An 18210-nucleotide genomic window follows, 5' to 3' on the forward strand; every position below is an offset into this window, starting at 1 on the left:
AGCACCTTTTATGTTTAGATATGTTTCTTAAGATCTTTTATCATAAAGTGGTATTGAATTTTGTGAAAGAATTTTTCAGCATTTATTGAAATGATCATGTATTCTGTTCTGTATTATGCTTATTGGTTTGTATCTGTTGAACCATTCTTGCATCTCTGCAATGAAATGAAGCTGATCATTTTGTGTGATGTTATTACTGTGTTGTTGACTTTGGTTTGCAAGTGTCTTATTAAGCATAGTAGCACCCATGTTTGTCAAGGATATTGATCTTTAACTTTCTTTTTTCCACGTCCTTCTTTGGTTGTGATCTCAGGATATGGCTTCATAGAATGAGTTTGGTAACACTCCTTCTCTTTTTATTATATGGAATAATTTGAGGAGCATTGATGTTAGTTCTTTTTTTGAAAGTCTGGTAAATTCAACAGTGAATCCACCTTGTCCTAGGATTTTCTTTGTAGGAAGACTATTACTACTTCAATTTTATTGTTTATTATAAATATCTTTAGGTGGTTTATATCCTGTTTGTAAATTTTGGTAGGTCATATGCATCTAAAAATTTAACCATTTCTTTTAAATTTTCCAGTTTATTAGCATATAATTCTTCAGAGTATTCCTAATGAGCTTCTGTAGTTCATTGGTATTTGTTGTGATATCTCTTTCCTTATTTCTAATTTTATTAATTTGGGTCTTCTCCCTCTTTCTTTTGGTTAGTTTGGCTAAGGATTGCTCAATTTTGTTTATCTTGCCAATGAACCAATTTTTTTGTTTCATTGATTCTCTGTATTGTTCCTTTATTCTCTGTTTCATTAATTTCTGCCTCAATCTTTATTATTTCTTTCAGTCTACCACTTTTGTGTTTTTGTTGTTTTGTAAAAGTTTGTGGTACATCATTAGAGTATCTATTTGGGATTTCTCTCATTCTTTAATTAAAGCACTCATGCCCATACATTTTCTTCTTAATACTGTCTTTTATTTGTCCAAATAGTTCTGGTTTTCCCCCTTATTTCTTCAATTGTCGTATTGATCATTAAAGAGTGAATTGTTCAGTCTCCATTTATTTTGATATTTTCTGTGTTATCTCATGTTATTGATTTCTAGTTTTACTACATTGTAGTTTGATATAATACAGAAAAATTTTTAGTTTTCTTAACTATGCTAATACTTGCCTTCCTAAAATATTATCTAATATGAAGAAAGTTCAATGTGCTACTGAGAAGAATATGTGTTCTGCTGCTGTTGTGTGGAATATCTATAGATGGTTGTTAAGTCCTTTTGATTTATAATGTCATTTCATTTTGAAGATTCCTTGTTGAGTTTTTGTTTTAATCATAATATGACATAAGGAGGTTCTTTTCTGTTTTTTTTTAACTGTTTGGAGTTCTGAAAAAACTCTCCTGTACCTAGGTGTCAAACTCTTTCACAAGATTTGGGAAGTTTTCTGTTATTATTTCATTGAGATAGTTTTTATGCATGTAGTTTCCACCTCTTATTATTATTATATTCCCATGATTTATAGGCTATCACTTTAATGATATCTCAGAGGTCTTGCATGTTCTGCTGGTTACAGTTTTAGTTTTTTTCTTTATTTTCATCTGCTTGTTCTAACACATGATCTATATTCAGTTTTGTATAGTCTCCTAAACAGACTCTTCACTTAGTTTTTCATTTGACTTACTGAGCTTTTCAATTCCAGAATTTCAATCAGATTCATTTTCAGGATTTCTGTATCTGTATTTCATTCTTCATGCTCAAAGAACCAGGATGCATTACTCTTGTAAGAAGGGTTAGTTTTCGCCTTCTGGGATTCTTTTACTGTAAAAGCTTCTTTGTGTATTGTGTGTCAATGATGACCCCAGGTACCTTCATGGGTCTCACTCTATCCACAAGTCCCACAGTTTATGTCTCCAAGGGGCAACAAGTATCCAAGCCTTTGGGTTACCTTCAAATGCATCCAAGTGCAGATGGAGAAAGCAGATAACTGAATTATACACTGCTGGTCTCAGTGATTTATAGACTATATACTGCAGTTTAGTTCCCTGTTAGCAGAGGAAATGGTAGAAGCCATGTAATATGGAAGGTTTCTGCTTCTGGTCATCAGACCTGCCTGGAAGTAAATATATGCCAGGATGCATTTCATGGAGATAGGCCTCAGTGCTTTCAGGTCCTAGTCAGAAATTCACTCCAGATAGGGTCAAGTAGGCTGTGGAAATCACATGATTTGGAAAACCTGAGATCTGGGATATCAGATCTGTCTGGTAGCAAACACACAATTTAATGTGGTGATGAGAGGTGGACTTCAGTAGTTTTAGGCACTGCCCAGCATTTTACCTCCCTGTTAGGGAGGAGAGTGTGGTTATCACCTATTGTGGAGGAACTAGGGTCAGAAAGTTCAGATCCAGCTAGCAACCAACAAACACAAGTAGGGATCAGGGTCTGGAGGCCAAATAAGTCTGACATAGGCTCAGTGCTCTTTTTCCACTGTAACCCTCAGGTGACAAGAATCACTCCTCAATGGGTAAGTGGATCCTCCAACCACCATGCAATTTGCTGTTGGAAAATATTCTGCTTTAACTTCTCTGGGACAATGTCAGACCCTCTCTTTCTCTACCACCACTTATGGCTACCTTCCATGCAGTCACTGTGGCAAAGGGAACCAAAGTTCCCTGATCCATTTTCATTCCCTCTTTATAAGCACCTAGAGAAATTGAGTCTTAAACAATAGGCCTGCTTTCAAGACAGCATCTTGATATAGACATCAGGCATGAAGAAAAGGACAGAATGTCTTTCTTCACTGACACTAGCTTTTCACACTGGAGCAGTCACTGTCTCATCAAATCCCTGCATTGGGTTTAAGGATTTGGGGATGTGTGGACCTACATTCCTCTAGAGTTGACAGTCTGTCGCCATGACCACATGTCTTACTTTGTGTTGGCATCTTCAGCTTCACTGCCCACCCTGGAGAGCCACGGATAGGACTTGGAGTTGTTTGCTGCTTGTCGCTGTTGCCTCTGTTTCTGCATGTTTTCCTCCTATCTTGCTAACACTTTTGTGATTCTTGATGCTCTTCCTCTTTTTCTCTCTTCAGAATATAGTATCTCACTTGTTACACCGATTCTTTTAATTCATGGAGTCAAAACAGTGGATGTCAAAAAAAATAGTGAATGATTGTAACTCACCATCTTGCTTCACCTGCCAGACTTTCATTCCTAAGACCAGACTTCTGCAGGCATAATGAGGTATGAATATAGAAGACAACAACTGTGTAAGTGGGTAAAAAGGAAGTGAGCTCCTAAAGACATTGAAGACAAATCTTCTTATTTCAATATGCTTAGATTTACTATGTGTAAATGCACATGTGTAATATGCATGTCTATGTTCAGATATGTGCCTGTGCATTTTAAATATTTGTTCCATAATATTTTGTTGTTAATTACAAATGTTAAAAATCACATGAATGTTGTAAGACTTGGGTTACATGACAAGGGGAGAGCATAGATAGAAAACCCAAACATGAAAGCATTTCATGTCCCCACTCCAGAGGAATTAATACAGAAACCTTAAAGCAACAGAGGTCAACAGGAGAAGGGGATCAGGAACCAGTGTACAGATCAGTTAGAGATGAATCAACCTGGCTTGTAACACATTTGTACATGAAAGCAATGCTAGGAATCTCTCTGTATAGCTGTCCTTATCTCAATTAGCAAAAATGCTATGTCTTTTTTTTATTATTGCTTATTTCTACTCTTCAATGTAACTGGACAAAGGTGCAGAACAGGTTCTGCCTGGAAGGGAGAGGGTGGGGGTGGGGGTAGGAGGGAGAAATTACCCAAACAATGTATGCACATGTGAATAAATGAATAATAAAAAAATCACATGAAATAAATGTTGATATATTTCCTTATAAGTATAAATGCCAATGTACAATGCTTATATTTTCCATGCTCTCATGTAATTTAAGGCTATCTTTTTGTCATTTTTCCCCTCTTTTTCTCTTCCTAGATCCTTTTTCTAGGAATGTCACTAATAATTAGTGTCAAGATTCAATTGGGAATTTCTCTGCCTCCAAACATTCTCTGCACCATTCATTTTCTTTTAAGATTCATTGGTAAATAATCAATGTAAAAATCACCATTTGAAATGTACAATTTATACAAGCTTGTAATTACAATAATGATACCAGTCATAACTATTCCATGAATTGAGGGAGAGGAGGAAAAAGGAGAGGGTGGAGGGGGTGAATTCAAGTATCATATAATTAATACATTGTAAGAACCTTTGTAAATGTGACAATGTACCCCCACCCAGCACAACAATAAAGAAAAAAATGACAAAAGATAAAAGAATACATTTTTAAAAGTGAAAGTTAAAAAAATAAAATGTACAATTTCATGGTTTTGTGTATTTACAGAATTTGGCAATATCAGCATAATATAACTATAGAGATATTTTTATCACCCATGCAGCGTAACTTCATATCCTTTAGTAGTCACACCTCATATTACTTTTAGTTAGTCTACTTAATGTCTTTGTAGATTTGCACTTCTGAATATTTTGCCTGAGTTGAATCATATAATATGTCTTGTCTTGTGACTGTCTCCTTTCATATAGCATATTTTTAAGGTTCATCCAAGTTTTAAGACAGAAGTTCATTCTTCTTTATTGACAAATTATACTCCATTGTAGCCATAGCTCTTTTCAAAGTTTCACATGTAATCAAAATAAAGTGAAACATTGTTTTATAACAAATTATATGATTTTATTTTAATTAACTATATTTCAATTTTAACTCATTCATTCCAATAGACAATATGCCTAGGTGCCAAAATATACATATTTTTAAATGTAATACTTACACACATATACTAATGCAAAATTTTTAAAAATCATAAACAAAATTATTTTAAACATACCTTATAATAATATGAAAAAATTCCATCTGAATGTGTTACCTTGTTCATTCCCTGGGTAAGCAAGTCACTCTTTGGAGACCACTAATTAGACTTAGCCTTTACCATGGATGTTTACAACATGAGCAAAATTTGTTAGACTGTGATAGGCAGACAACCTGAAATGTGTAGAAAATCAATACCATGATTTAGCCTCTAATTAAAATAACACAAATAATTGATGACACACTAGTCAATTATGTCCATATCAGTATAAATTGGGGAATACCCCCTTGTTTTCCCCTACCCTTACTATTGAGAGGAAAGAAGAAAACTAAATGCAAATTTAAGAAAATTGCAATTAGTTAATTTTTCTCATTTTTCAGATGAATGTAAAATTCATATTCTCTGTAGGCAATTCCAGTTCAACTATGTTTTAATTTTACCCTCATACATTCTAAAGTTTTACGTTGTAAGAAAATGTTTATGATTTATAAAACTTGACTACCATTCTTTTTAAATTTTATTTTTATTACTTTATATGCAAATGTGCTTTGTGTTTCATTTTATATCACATCTCATTCCATTTTAAATTTGTATATAATAATTTTATATATTTAGGGATACATTGCAATTCTTTGGTGCATGTATACATTGTGTAATGCTCAAGTAAGAGTAGCTACCATATCCATTAACTCAAGCATCCATTTTTTGTGTCAAGAAATTTCAACACCATCCAGTTATTTTGAAGTATCTGATACAATCTTATTATAGGCCCATTTTCATCATAAAACACTAGAACTTATTGTCCTTAATGCTGCAATTTTGTACCCTTTGATCATTACTACCTCTCTCCTGCCTCCCTATGATTTGAGAAACACTATTCTATTCTCTACTTCTATGACATAAAGTTTTTAGATTTCATAAATGAAGGAGACAGTGCAGTATTTATCTTTCTATGTATGGATTACTTAACTTATAATGCCCTCCAAGTTCATTTTTGTTGCCCCAAATGAGGTAAGTATTACAACAATGTATCTATACCACATTTTCCATTTGCATTAATCTGTTGATAGATGCTTAGAGAAATCTCCTATTCTAAATATTGCAGCAAAATTGAAGATCTACTGTTTCTTCCAAATACTGTTTTCATTTCCTGGACATATATCCAGGTGTTGGAATTTTTGGGCAATACAACAATTCTATATTTAATATTTTGAGAAACCACTATATTATTTTTCATAATTGCTCTACCATTTAATAGTCCCACTAACAGCGCATAAGAATTTCATCATTCCACATACACAACCATTCTAAAATTTGTGACTTTTTGGCCTCTTTATTAATAGCCATTTTAAGTGGAGTGAAGTGATTTTGATTTGAACTTATTTGGTGATGTGTTTAGCACTTTTTCATGTGCAGGTTGGCCATTTGTATATCTTTTGAGAAATATTTATTCAAAATTTTGCCCATCTACAATTGGATTGCTGATCTTTGTGCTTTTGAGTTGTTTCAATTACATGTACATTATGCATATTGGTCCCTTGTCACATGCATAGTTTGCACATATTTTCCCCATTTTGTTTGTTGTCTGTTTGACTTATTGATTGTTCTTTTTGTTGTGCAAAAGCTTTTTTTGTTTGATATAATCCCATTTGTCTAATTTTTAATTTTGTTTTCTGTTTTGGGGTTCTTGTTCAAAAAATTCTTACCCAAGCTGGATGTTAGTTTCTCACACTCTGTAATCCTAGCTTCTTGGGAGGCTAAGATCAGGAGGATTATGGTTTGAGCCTAGCCAACAGAAAATATTTTTTGAGACCCCATTTAATAAACAGCTGGTGGGAGGTATGGTGTGGTGTGAGTATGGTGGTGTGAGTCTGTCATCCCAGCTACTATTGGAAGAAAAAGAAAGAATTGCAGTTTGGCCAGCCTGGGCAAAAGAGAATTTCAAGTTTTCATCTCAGTGAAAAAAAAGACATGTCCTAAGGTCATTGTGGTGCATGCCTGTCATCCAAACTCCTGTGAGAACATAAAATGGAAGGATTGAAATCCAGACTGGCCTGGGCAAAATATGAGACTCTGTCTCCAAAACAATGAAATAAATAAAAGGCAGAGTTGTAGCTCAAGTGGTAGAGCAATTTCCTTACAAGATAACCACTTGGTGATAATATCTATAAACAGTAGGAGTTGGGGGGATAATGGTTATTATGGAAATCATGGGTAATTTTTAACGGTGGTACTAACAGTGGGTGGAAAATGGAGGGTGGAGGAAGATGTATAGGGGTTGCTAGGTTTTGTGAGCCTTATATGTGTTAGAATGCATTTCTGCTGTTATAGTGGATGGTTTTTGTGTGAAGGATTGCAGGGGCCTGGGTGTGCTTACATTTGGTAGAGCAGGCTAGTCTGTGAGTAGTGAGTGTGTAGGAGGGAGGGGTTGTGTGGTGACAGATTGGGGAAGGATAGGAGGGGGAGGCTAAGATAGGGGAAAGAATAGATGAGAAGTGGCAGAAAGAGTAGTTGGGAGGGAGAACAATAGATTGTAGCACATGAAAAGGGGGAAGGTGAAGAAGGTAAAAATAAGGATAAGAAAATAGTGATGATAAAGTTAATAATACAAAAAAAGAAAAGAAAAAAAAAACCCACCAGTATAGCAACTTCAAAAAGTTCAGTCTGCTTCATAAAAGTTCTAGAGTTATTCCTTTGGCATCCAATCCTGGTATTGGTGCTTGGTATTCCAGGCTTTGTGGGGAAGCATGCTGCCCTCTTGTTGGACACCTTGGGGTGGAGATAGATGGAGAGATTTTTTCTTTTTCACTTTCTGCTTTCCTTGGTCTATGGTCCTTCCATTACAAGTGGGAGATCTGATGTGGTCTCACCAGGTGACTGGTTTCTAAGTAGCATTTGGTTCCTTTTGTCCATAGGGCAAGTTGCAATTGGGAGCTGAAGTAACTCACTGTCAGTTCATACAAGGTGTTCAAAGCTGTTTTTGTTTTCACCAGGTGGCAGCTGCATTGCTCTATAGCTGCAACTCTGACTTGTTGGTTCCAACCCCAGCAAAGTGGAGCAATTCAATTTCAAGTACTGCCCTCAGTATCATGAGACCAGCTCAGGGATCTACCACTGGCCCTGCATTGGGAGGTTGGCTTGTCACTCTACCCCCATTCTCAGTCTTTGTTACTTTTCCTGCCTTTGTTCATTGAGAGTTCAGCTCCTGGCCCCACACTTGCTCATTGGGGCATGTTCAGTGTTCCATCTCACCCCACACCTGCTGTCGGTGTTAGATTGCATTTTGCTGTTTATGCATTTCATTTTTGTTGGGGGGGATTCAATCTGCCAGGGGTCTGTGCTGGATTATGTTCCCAGGGGGTAGGTAGGGAAGTCATGCATAGTAAGTGTTGCTTACCTGTTCATTCTGCAGGTTTATGCAAGCAGCTTTGGAACTGGTTGGCAGGGAGAAATGTGCGCTTTGCTCAGTGCATTGGGGTGTAGGGAGGCTTTCCACAGGTTAGGTGTCCAGGATGTTGCAGAGTTAGATTCTGATTGATACTCTGTCTTCTGCTTATTGAGAGAGGAAAAAGAATTTTAAAAAAAGAGGAGAAATAGCCAGGGGGCTTTTTCCCAGGGCAGATATGCCTAGCTCATTGTGCTGTGCCAGGATTTTCTAGGGCATTAGGTACAATTAAAAGCTGTTTTAAGGGCCAGTTCTTGAATTTTATGTGTACCTAATGCGATGGCAGTTATTATTTTGGCTTGATGCAATCAGAATTACCTAAGTGTAGCTCCCACATTTCAAGTGGTTTCTGGAGTCATCGAGATCAGAAATTCTGATTCCCTACCCTAACTGCCATCTTGCAGTTAGATGCCCTTTATATCTTTCTCTTATTTCATTTCTCTGGCTAGTATTTCAGATATTGAAAGTGGGAACACTTGTGTTACCAGCTCTTAGAGGAAAAGCTTTATGTTGAATATAATGTTACCAGTAGTTTTTCACACATGCTGTTTATTGTGTTGAGCATATTTCTTTTCTTCATCCTTTTTTCTGGTACTGGAGTTTGAACTCAGGGCTTTGTGCTTGCAAGGCAGGTGATTTCCTGTTTGAACCATGCTTCCAGCCCCTTTTTCTCTGGTTATTTGGAGATATGGTCTTGCTTTTGGCCTAGGCAAGCCTGGACTACAATCCTCCTATTTTATGCTTCCCACCATTGTTAGGATGACCACACATCAGCAGTGTAGTTTTTCTTTTCTGTTCTTTTTTTTTTCTATTGAGATAGGGTCCTCTTAACTTTTTACCTGGTTGACTTGGAACAACTATCTTTCTTAGCTCAGCCTTCTATGCAGCTAGGATTGCAGGTATAAGCCACCAGTGCTTGGTAAACTTATTATTTATATACTTAATTTGTTTAGTGTTTCTATCATAAGGAGATGTTGAATTTTATTAAATGCTTTTATGCATTTATTGAAATGATAATATGGTTAGTGCCTTTGATTCTATTAATGTACTATATCACATTTATAAATTCATATATGGTGAACATCCTTTCCATTCTGGAATAAATCCAACTTGGTTGTGTTGAAAGATCTTTTAGTGCATTGTTGAATTTGATTTGTTAGTATATTGATGATCTTTACATCTATGTTGATGAGGGATATTGACCTATTGTGTTTTCTTTAATATTTTTGTCTGAATTTTGATAGTAGGATGATGTTGGCATTGTAGGGCAAGTTTGGAATTATTCCTTCAAATTTTCTTGGAGTAGTTGAAATGAACTTGTATTTTTCTTCCAAAATTTGTAGAATTCTACAGTGAATCCGTCAGGCTCTGGTATTTTGTTTGATTGGAAATCACTTCACCTTTACTTATTATTGGTAAGTTCACATTTTCTGTTTATTCATGATTCAATCATGGTAGATGCATGTATCAGCATTTATTCATATCTTCTATTTTATCTAATTTACTGGTATATGTCATTCATTTAAGTCTATTTACTTCCAGTTGAAGTACTTGCTAAATTAGCCCCTTTATCATTCTTTGTCTCACTTGGCAGTTTTTGATTTAAAGTATACTTTCTCTAATATATGTTTAGTTATTCTGCACTCTTTTGGTTTTTATTTGCATGAAATAACACTTTTTCATCCCTTTACTTTCAGTTTCTGTCATTATTAGTGAAGCAAGTCTCTTATAAGCAGCATATAGTTGGGTCTTATTTCTTGTTTCTTAGACTGTTTGTATCTTTTAAGTGGGGTTTTAATTCATTTATGATCAACTTTATTATTTATAGGTATGGACATAAGCCTTCCAGTTAGTTGTTTTCTATTTTTTTGTATATCCATTGTTTTTTTCCCATTTAAATATGTGTTTTGTTGTTTGTCTATCGTGGTCAACTCTGATTTCTTTCTTTCTTATTTTGTATAAGATGCTATGCTATTCTCACAGTTGGAATATTGTTTCTATAAAAAAATTTTAGGGGCCCATTTTCAACTATTAACATCTTTGTATTTAAATATTCTAGACTTTCTCACTCCCTACCACAATTTGTAATTGTGTTGCACTAATTTATATTTTTAAATATTGTTCTCTTATTATTTTATTGTAGATATAGTTATTGAACACTTTTGCCTTTAATCTTCATACAAGAGATTTGAACTATTGTATACACTTGTTGCAGTAATGCAATAATCTAAATTTGATAATGATTTTACTTCTACCAGTGAGAAATTTCTACCTTACTCCCCTTCTTATGGTTATTTCAGCAAGTTTAAAAATTCTGTATTCATTCTTGTATAAGAAGTACATCAACCACATTCACCTTCTTAACTTCCTTCTTTTACCCTCTCTCTCTCTTATGTGACCTTCCCTTAGCATGATTTGTTTTTCATAACATTGCTTGGATTTGTTGTAACGTGACTTACATTCTTTCAGGTATATCCCTGGGAGTGTTGAATCATGTGACATTTCTATTTTCAGTTTTTGAGGAGCCTCCATACTGTTTGTCATAGTGGTTGTACTAATTTACACAAACCCATGTTAAGATTACACCTCACTCCTGTTACTGTGGTTACCATTAAGAGTACACAGACAATTTAAGGGAAGTTGGGTGGCTTTATCAGAAAAATGAATGAAGTATCCACAGTACAGTATTGAGTTCAATACTGCATCCTGAGCATTCATGATTTTTCCTTAATGGAAGTTCACGTGGCAACATGTACCCATGATATTAAAAGTATACAACATACACACACACACACACACACACACACACACACACACACACCCATACATACGAAAACAGTCATTAAACATGAAAGAAATATTATAAAAGGTGCTTAGGAATTTAAGTTTTGAGTGGTTTTAGTATAACAAGTATAGAAAATTAATAATATGATTAAACTCCACTAAGTCAAAGATGAATGTTGCAACATTTAATATAAGCCTCTAAGCCAGGCACTGGTGGCTTACATCTATCATCCAGCAACTTGGGGAACTGAGATCAGGAGGATTGCAGTTCCAGGCCAGCTTGGGTAAAAGAGTTCAGGAAACCTTGTCTCAACAGAAAAAGGTTGGGGATGGTGGTGTATATCTGTCTTCCCACCTACTACAGGCAGTATAATTAGAAGGATTGAGCTTCTCTAAATTAACCAGAGCAAAAAGGGGAGAAGGTATGGCTCAAGTGGTAGAGCCAGGCCACCTCACAAATGTGAATAAATTAGTTCAAACCATAATACCACCCAAAAAAACCCTCTAAAATTAATAGTAAAAGAATTGAAAGCAAGGAAGTTGTTTTTTTTAAATAAAAGGGATTACAGAACAAAGCACATAAAAAATAGACAGTAAGACAAGTACATCACTCTATAATAAATACTAAAACTTTGCTTAAAAACTAGAATTGTTACATTATGAAAAATGAATACTTTTAAGTACTTAATAAGAGCATGGAGTATATTGGAAAAGAAAGCATAGAAAGTTGTTCTAGAATAGTTTATCCCATTATTCATATATTTCTTACTTATGATTCATCTTATCAGAACATTTATTTGTAATCCTAAGTGAAACTCGTGGTGGTTTTGCAGGAATTTTAGGACTGTCATCACAAAGCAAAAAAACCCCATAAAAAACAGTCAAATCTTCTTTTTTTTGTTTATTCATATATGCATACAATGTTTGGGCCATTTCTCCCCCCTACCCCTGCCTTCTCCCTCTCTTCCCCTACCCCCTCACTTCCAGGCAGAAACTGTTCTGCCCTTATCTCTAATTTTGTTGAAGAGAGAGTATAAATAATAATAAGAAAGATGAAGCATTTTTTCAGGTTGAGGTAAGTAGAGCTATACAGGGAGATTCCTAGCATTGTTTCCATGTACAAATGTGTTATATTCTAATTTGATTCTTCTCAAACTGACCTTTTCTCTAGTTCCTGATCCCCTTCTCCTATTGACCTCTGTCACTTTAAAGTTTCTGCATTAGTTCTCTGCATTGAGGACATCAAATACTATCATGTTTTTATGTTTCTTATCTATCCCCATACCTCCTGTGTGTTCACTCATCTTATCATGTGACCAAAGTTCAATCATATTACTGTATTTACCATAGATCTAAAGTCCACATATGAGGGAGAACATATGATTTTTGATCTTCTGAGCCTGACTAACCTTGCTCAGAATGATGTACTCCAGTTCCATCCATTTACTTGTGAATAAGATTCCATTCTTCTTCATGGATGAGTAACATTCCATTGTGTATAAATATCACATTTTCTTAATCCATTCATCAGTGGGGTATCTTGGCTATTGTGAATAGCACTGCAATAAACATGGCTGTGCAGGTGCCTCTAGAGTAACTTGTGTCACAATCCTTTGGGTATATCCCCAGGAGTGGGATTGCTGGATCATATGGCAGATCTATGTTTAGATTTTTAAGAAGCCTCCAATTTTTTTTCCAGAGTGGTTGCACTAGTTTGCATTCCCACCAGCAGTGTACAAGGGTTCCATTTTCTCCACATCCTCACCAACACATGTTGGTGGTGGTGTTTATAATGATGGCTGTTCTAACAGTTGTGAGGTGAAATCTTAGTGTGGTTTTGACTTGAATTTCCTTTATGGCTAGAGATGGTGAACATTCTTCATGTGTTTTTTTGCCATTTGAATTTCTTCTTTTGAGAAAGTTCTGCTTAGTTCAGTTGCCTATTTCTTTATTGGTTTATTGATTTTGGGAGAGTTTAGTTTTTTGAGTTCCCTGTATATTCTGGTTATCAGTTCTTTGTCTGATGTATAGCTGGAAAATATTTTCTCCCACTCTGTGGGTGGTCTCTTCAGTAGAGACCATTTGTTTTGCTGTGCAGAAGGTTTTTAGTTTTATGAAGTCCCATTTGTCTATACTTTCTCTCAGTTGTTGAGGTGCTGGGGTTCTATTGAGGAAGGCCTTGCTTATACCTATCACTTCCAAAGTGTTTCCTACTATTTCCTGTACCAACATTAGAGTTCAGGGACTGATATAAAGATCCTTGATCCACTTTGAGTTGATGCTAGTACAGGGTGATAAACATGGATTTAGTTTCAGTTTTTTACAGATGGCTAATGACTTTTCCCAACAACATTTATTGAAGAAGCTGTCTTTTCTCCATCATATAGTTTTAGCACCTTTGTCTAAAATAAGGTGGGCATAGTTGTGTGGATTCATATCCAGGTCCTCTAATCTGTTCCACTGGTCTTCCTGTCTGTTTTTGTGCCAGTACCATGCTGTTTTTGTTGCTATTGCTTGATTATTCACCATAACCAAGTTGGCTTCATCCAAGGAATGCAGGGGTGGTTAAACATATGCAAATAAATAAATGTAATACAGCACACTAATAGAAGCAATGACAAAAACCACTTGATCATCTCAATAGATGCAGAAGAAGCCTTTGATAAGATCCAACACCACTTCATGATAAAATCTCTAATAAAACTAGGAATAGAAGGTAAGTACCTCAACATTATAAAATCTATACATGACAAACCTATAGCCAACATCAAACTTAATGGTGAAAAACTGAAACAATTTCCCCTAAAAACAGGAATGAGACAAGGATGCCCACTATTCCCACTCCTTTTTAATATAGTACTGAAATTCCTAGCCAGAGCAATTAGGCAAAAAGAAGAAATAAATGGAATATAAAGAGGTAAAGAAACTGTTAAAATATCCCTATTTGCAGACAATATGATCCTATACCTTAAAGACTCAAAAATCTACCCAGAAGCTCCTAGACACCATCATCAGCTACAGCAAGGTGGCAGGATATAAAATCAACTTACGAAAATCATTAGCTTTTCTATACACTAATAATGAATAAACTGAGAAAGAATATATGAAAATAATCCATTTACAATAGCCTCAAAAAACCTCAAATACTTAGGAATAAGCTTAAAAAAGGATGTGAATGACCTCTACAAGGAGAACTATGAGCCCCTGAAGAAAGATATTGAGGAAGACTACAGAAGGTGGAGAGATCTCCCATGCTCATGGATTGGTAGAATCAACATAGTAAAAATGGCTATACTACCAAAAACAATCTACATGTTTAATGCAATTCCCATTAAAATCCTAATGACATTCATCACAGAGATTGAAAAATCTACCCTAAAATTCATTTGGAAACACAAGAGACCACGAACAACCAAGGAAATACTCAGCAAAAGGAACAATGCTGGAGGTATCACAATACCCAACTTCAAACTATATTTCAAATCTTCTTTTGTGCACATTCCCAATTGAGGTAGCAAAAGGTGATAATTTTCATTATTGTTTCAGTTTTCATACTATGAAGTGTCTTCCACGTCTACTTAGTGCTGTGTTTTTCAGATTTTCATGGTTGCTAATGGTGGCCCTAATAATAGTACTGAAGTCCTGACCAGTATTCCTAAGGATAAGATGACAGTGGTGAGTCTTAAGGAGCAAGTGATCATGCTAGGTAAATTCATTGAAGTGTGAATTACACTGCTAATAGCTACAAGTTCAATGTTGATGAATCATTGATAATTTGAAGTAAGGTGTTTATAAACAGAACCACATATTAAACAAGATAAAGTATTGATTGATGAAAGTGTTGGTATCAAAGACTTGCAGAAACATATATTTAATTTCTTCTTAAAGCAATAGTTCACTTTTAGCAAACTGGGTACATAGGGTTACATTATAGAATGTAACTAATGTACACAATGAGGACTGACTGTATTGATGAAAACAAAAGACAATACAGTAGTACTAGAATAAGTAGAATCAAAGCAAGAAAAAAACTTAATGCATAAAAGGAGATTCCATAATGATTAAAAAACCAAACCACAATTAAAATAACATAATCTTAAACTTAATGCACTTTAAATTTTCTATTTCTGGGAGAGATTATATAGAATTTGTATTATTTCTTTTTTAAATTTGTATTATTTCTAAGCTCAAGCACTATGGTGTCTGACCCTAGGATTTTCTTTGATGGAAAGTTTTTAATAATACTGAATTTAACATATCAAAATGCATCAACTATAATTACATTTTGAATATTTATACATTTAATATTTATATATAATATAAATTATATTCTGTGTAATTAAATATTATGTTATATGTATGCATGCTTATGTTAAGAAATAGTTGCATTTTATCTAAGATGTTGAATTTATTGGAATGGAGATTTTCATAGTAATACCTCATTACCTTTTCCATACCTCTGATATTGATGGCAATGTACTTTTTATTGCTCATACTGATAATTTGAAAGTTTCTCTCTTTTTTCCTCCCATGTGTGTGAATGTGCCTTTGTATTCAATCTACTAAGAACTTTACAAATTTTACTGCTATTCTGAAAAAAAACAGTGTTTGATTTCTTTTGTTTTCTCCATTTTTGTTTACAATTTTACTATTCCTGCTCTATAGGATTTTTTTCATTATGTTTGCTGTAGATTAAATTTCTTATCTTTTCTTGGTTGTTCCCATTCAAATGCCTATATCAAGGGCCTGGCTCTTCATTATTTCTAATGTATGAATTAAATGCTATAAATTTCCTTGTACATATTATTTAGATACACCACTCAGTTAAGGATTGTCTGTGTTAGTATAAAAATATATGTATATACATGTGTTTATATATGTATATATGTGTATATATGTATATGTATATCACATACACACACATAGATATCTATACTTCTTACATATAACCCTAAAAATTGTCCATATAACCTAAAGGTATCTACAAACTCCATGTAATTCTTATGAAAGTTGAAATGACATTTTTCACTGAAATAGAAAAAAAATGTGATATTCACAGAAGATAACTAGAGACCCCAGATGATCAAATAAATCTTGAACAAAATGAACAACCTGCCCAACCTAACATATACTGCAAATCCATAATAATAAAAACCTAATAGTACTGATGGGAAAGTAAACACCAATCAATAGAATACAATAGAGAGCACAGAAATAAATCCATGTACTTGTAGTTAACTGATGCTTGACAAAGTTACTGAGAATACACAGTGAGGAAAGAACAGTCTTCAGTAAGTGGATCCAGAAAATATAGATAGACATATGCAGAAAAATGTAAATAGACCTCTGTCACTCAGCATACACAAAGAACAATTCAAAATGGGGTAACTATTTAAAACATAAGAATTGAAAATGTAAAACTTCTAGAAGAAAGCATAAGGTAAAAGCTCCTTGATATCAGTGTAGATAATTAATTTTTGGATGTGAGCCCCAAATCACAAGAAACAAAATCAAAAGTAGACAAGTGGGATTGTAACAAACTAAAAATATTCTTTATAACAAAGGCAATAATTGACAAAATGAAGAAACATCTTATGGAATAGGGAAAATACTTGTAAATTGTACATCTGATATCAGATCAATATTAAGGAAATAAATACCTCAATTAAAAACTGGAAGAGCACTAAATAGATATTTCTCAAAAGAGGAAATAAAAAAGCTCAAGTATATAAAAATGCATCCAATCATTAATTTTCAGGTAAATGTAAATTAAGTCCATAATGAGTTGCCAACTTATTCTTGTTAGAATGCCTATTAACAAAAAAGATGAAAGTAACGTGGAAAGAAGCTTACCTGTACACACCGTTGGTAGGAATGTACATTAGGGCAGGAGTTGGGTTAAGCAAACCCAACTTCATAAAACTAAATATAATACATAATAAATTAGATAAAATATATATACTGGGTATATTTCCAAAACATATTAAATCAATAAATTGAAGAAAGATTTAAAATCCCATTTGTACTGTAATTCTATTCACAGTGGCCAAGATATGGAATTCAACCTATGTGTCTATTAACAAATGAATGGATAAAGAAATTGTGGTACATACATGCAGTGGACTATTATTCAGGCTTAAAAGAGGATGAAATCCTCTTTTAATTATTCATCTCAATAATAATTAATCAAATAATCTTTAATTTATTACAAGAAGAATAAAGCTAGAGGATATTTTGTTAAGGAAAAAAAAAACTAAACACAGAAAGACAAATACTACATAATCTAACTTATATATGTATATGGAATCTTAAAAAGTCAAACTCATAGAGAGAGTAGAATGATGATTTCCAGAGGCTGGGATTAGGGAGAGTTTGATGAATACAAAAAAATTCATTATATAACAGGAATAAATTCAAGAAATGTACCACACATTATGATGACAATAATTAAAAACTATACCTTGTACTCTTGAAAAATTTTCACCACAAAAATAATTATCTGAAGTAATGTGTGTGCTAATTTAGCCATTTCACAATGTGTACCTATATTAAAATATCATGTTGTACATCACAGATACATGTATTTTGTCACAAAATAAAAACATAAAATAAATATTTATGTTTAGTAGCAAAAGTATGAACATCATATAAAAGTCAGATAATTTACTGATAGTTCTTTCTACAGCCTCCTACAACCTACAACCAGAATATTGGCTTTTGTCTTCATAATCTCACTAATTTGACCAGTGAAAAGTGGTGTGTCATTTTCTGAAATGTTGGAAGGGATATTTTAGCAATCTCCATTGGTGTCTTGTTTCAAGTCTCTGAGGAATGCAGTAACAATAAATTAGTTTTTTCCTCTGTGTCTCTTATCAACAGATAAATTTAAATTCTGTTGTCTTTTGAATTCAGAGCACAAAATAGTATCACTGGATGGTCAAGATTAGCATACAGGATTTTTTAACAGTGTTGCTTCTGAAGTCCAGGTGCAAACTGGTAGGTGGTCATGGCTCTGGTGTACTACTCTATAATTTTGAATGTGTCCATAAGTAATAAAATACAAATGTCAAACAAAAACTGAGGGGAGGT

This window comes from Castor canadensis, chromosome 3, assembly GCF_047511655.1.
Source record: "Castor canadensis chromosome 3, mCasCan1.hap1v2, whole genome shotgun sequence".
NCBI lineage: Eukaryota > Metazoa > Chordata > Mammalia > Rodentia > Castoridae > Castor > Castor canadensis.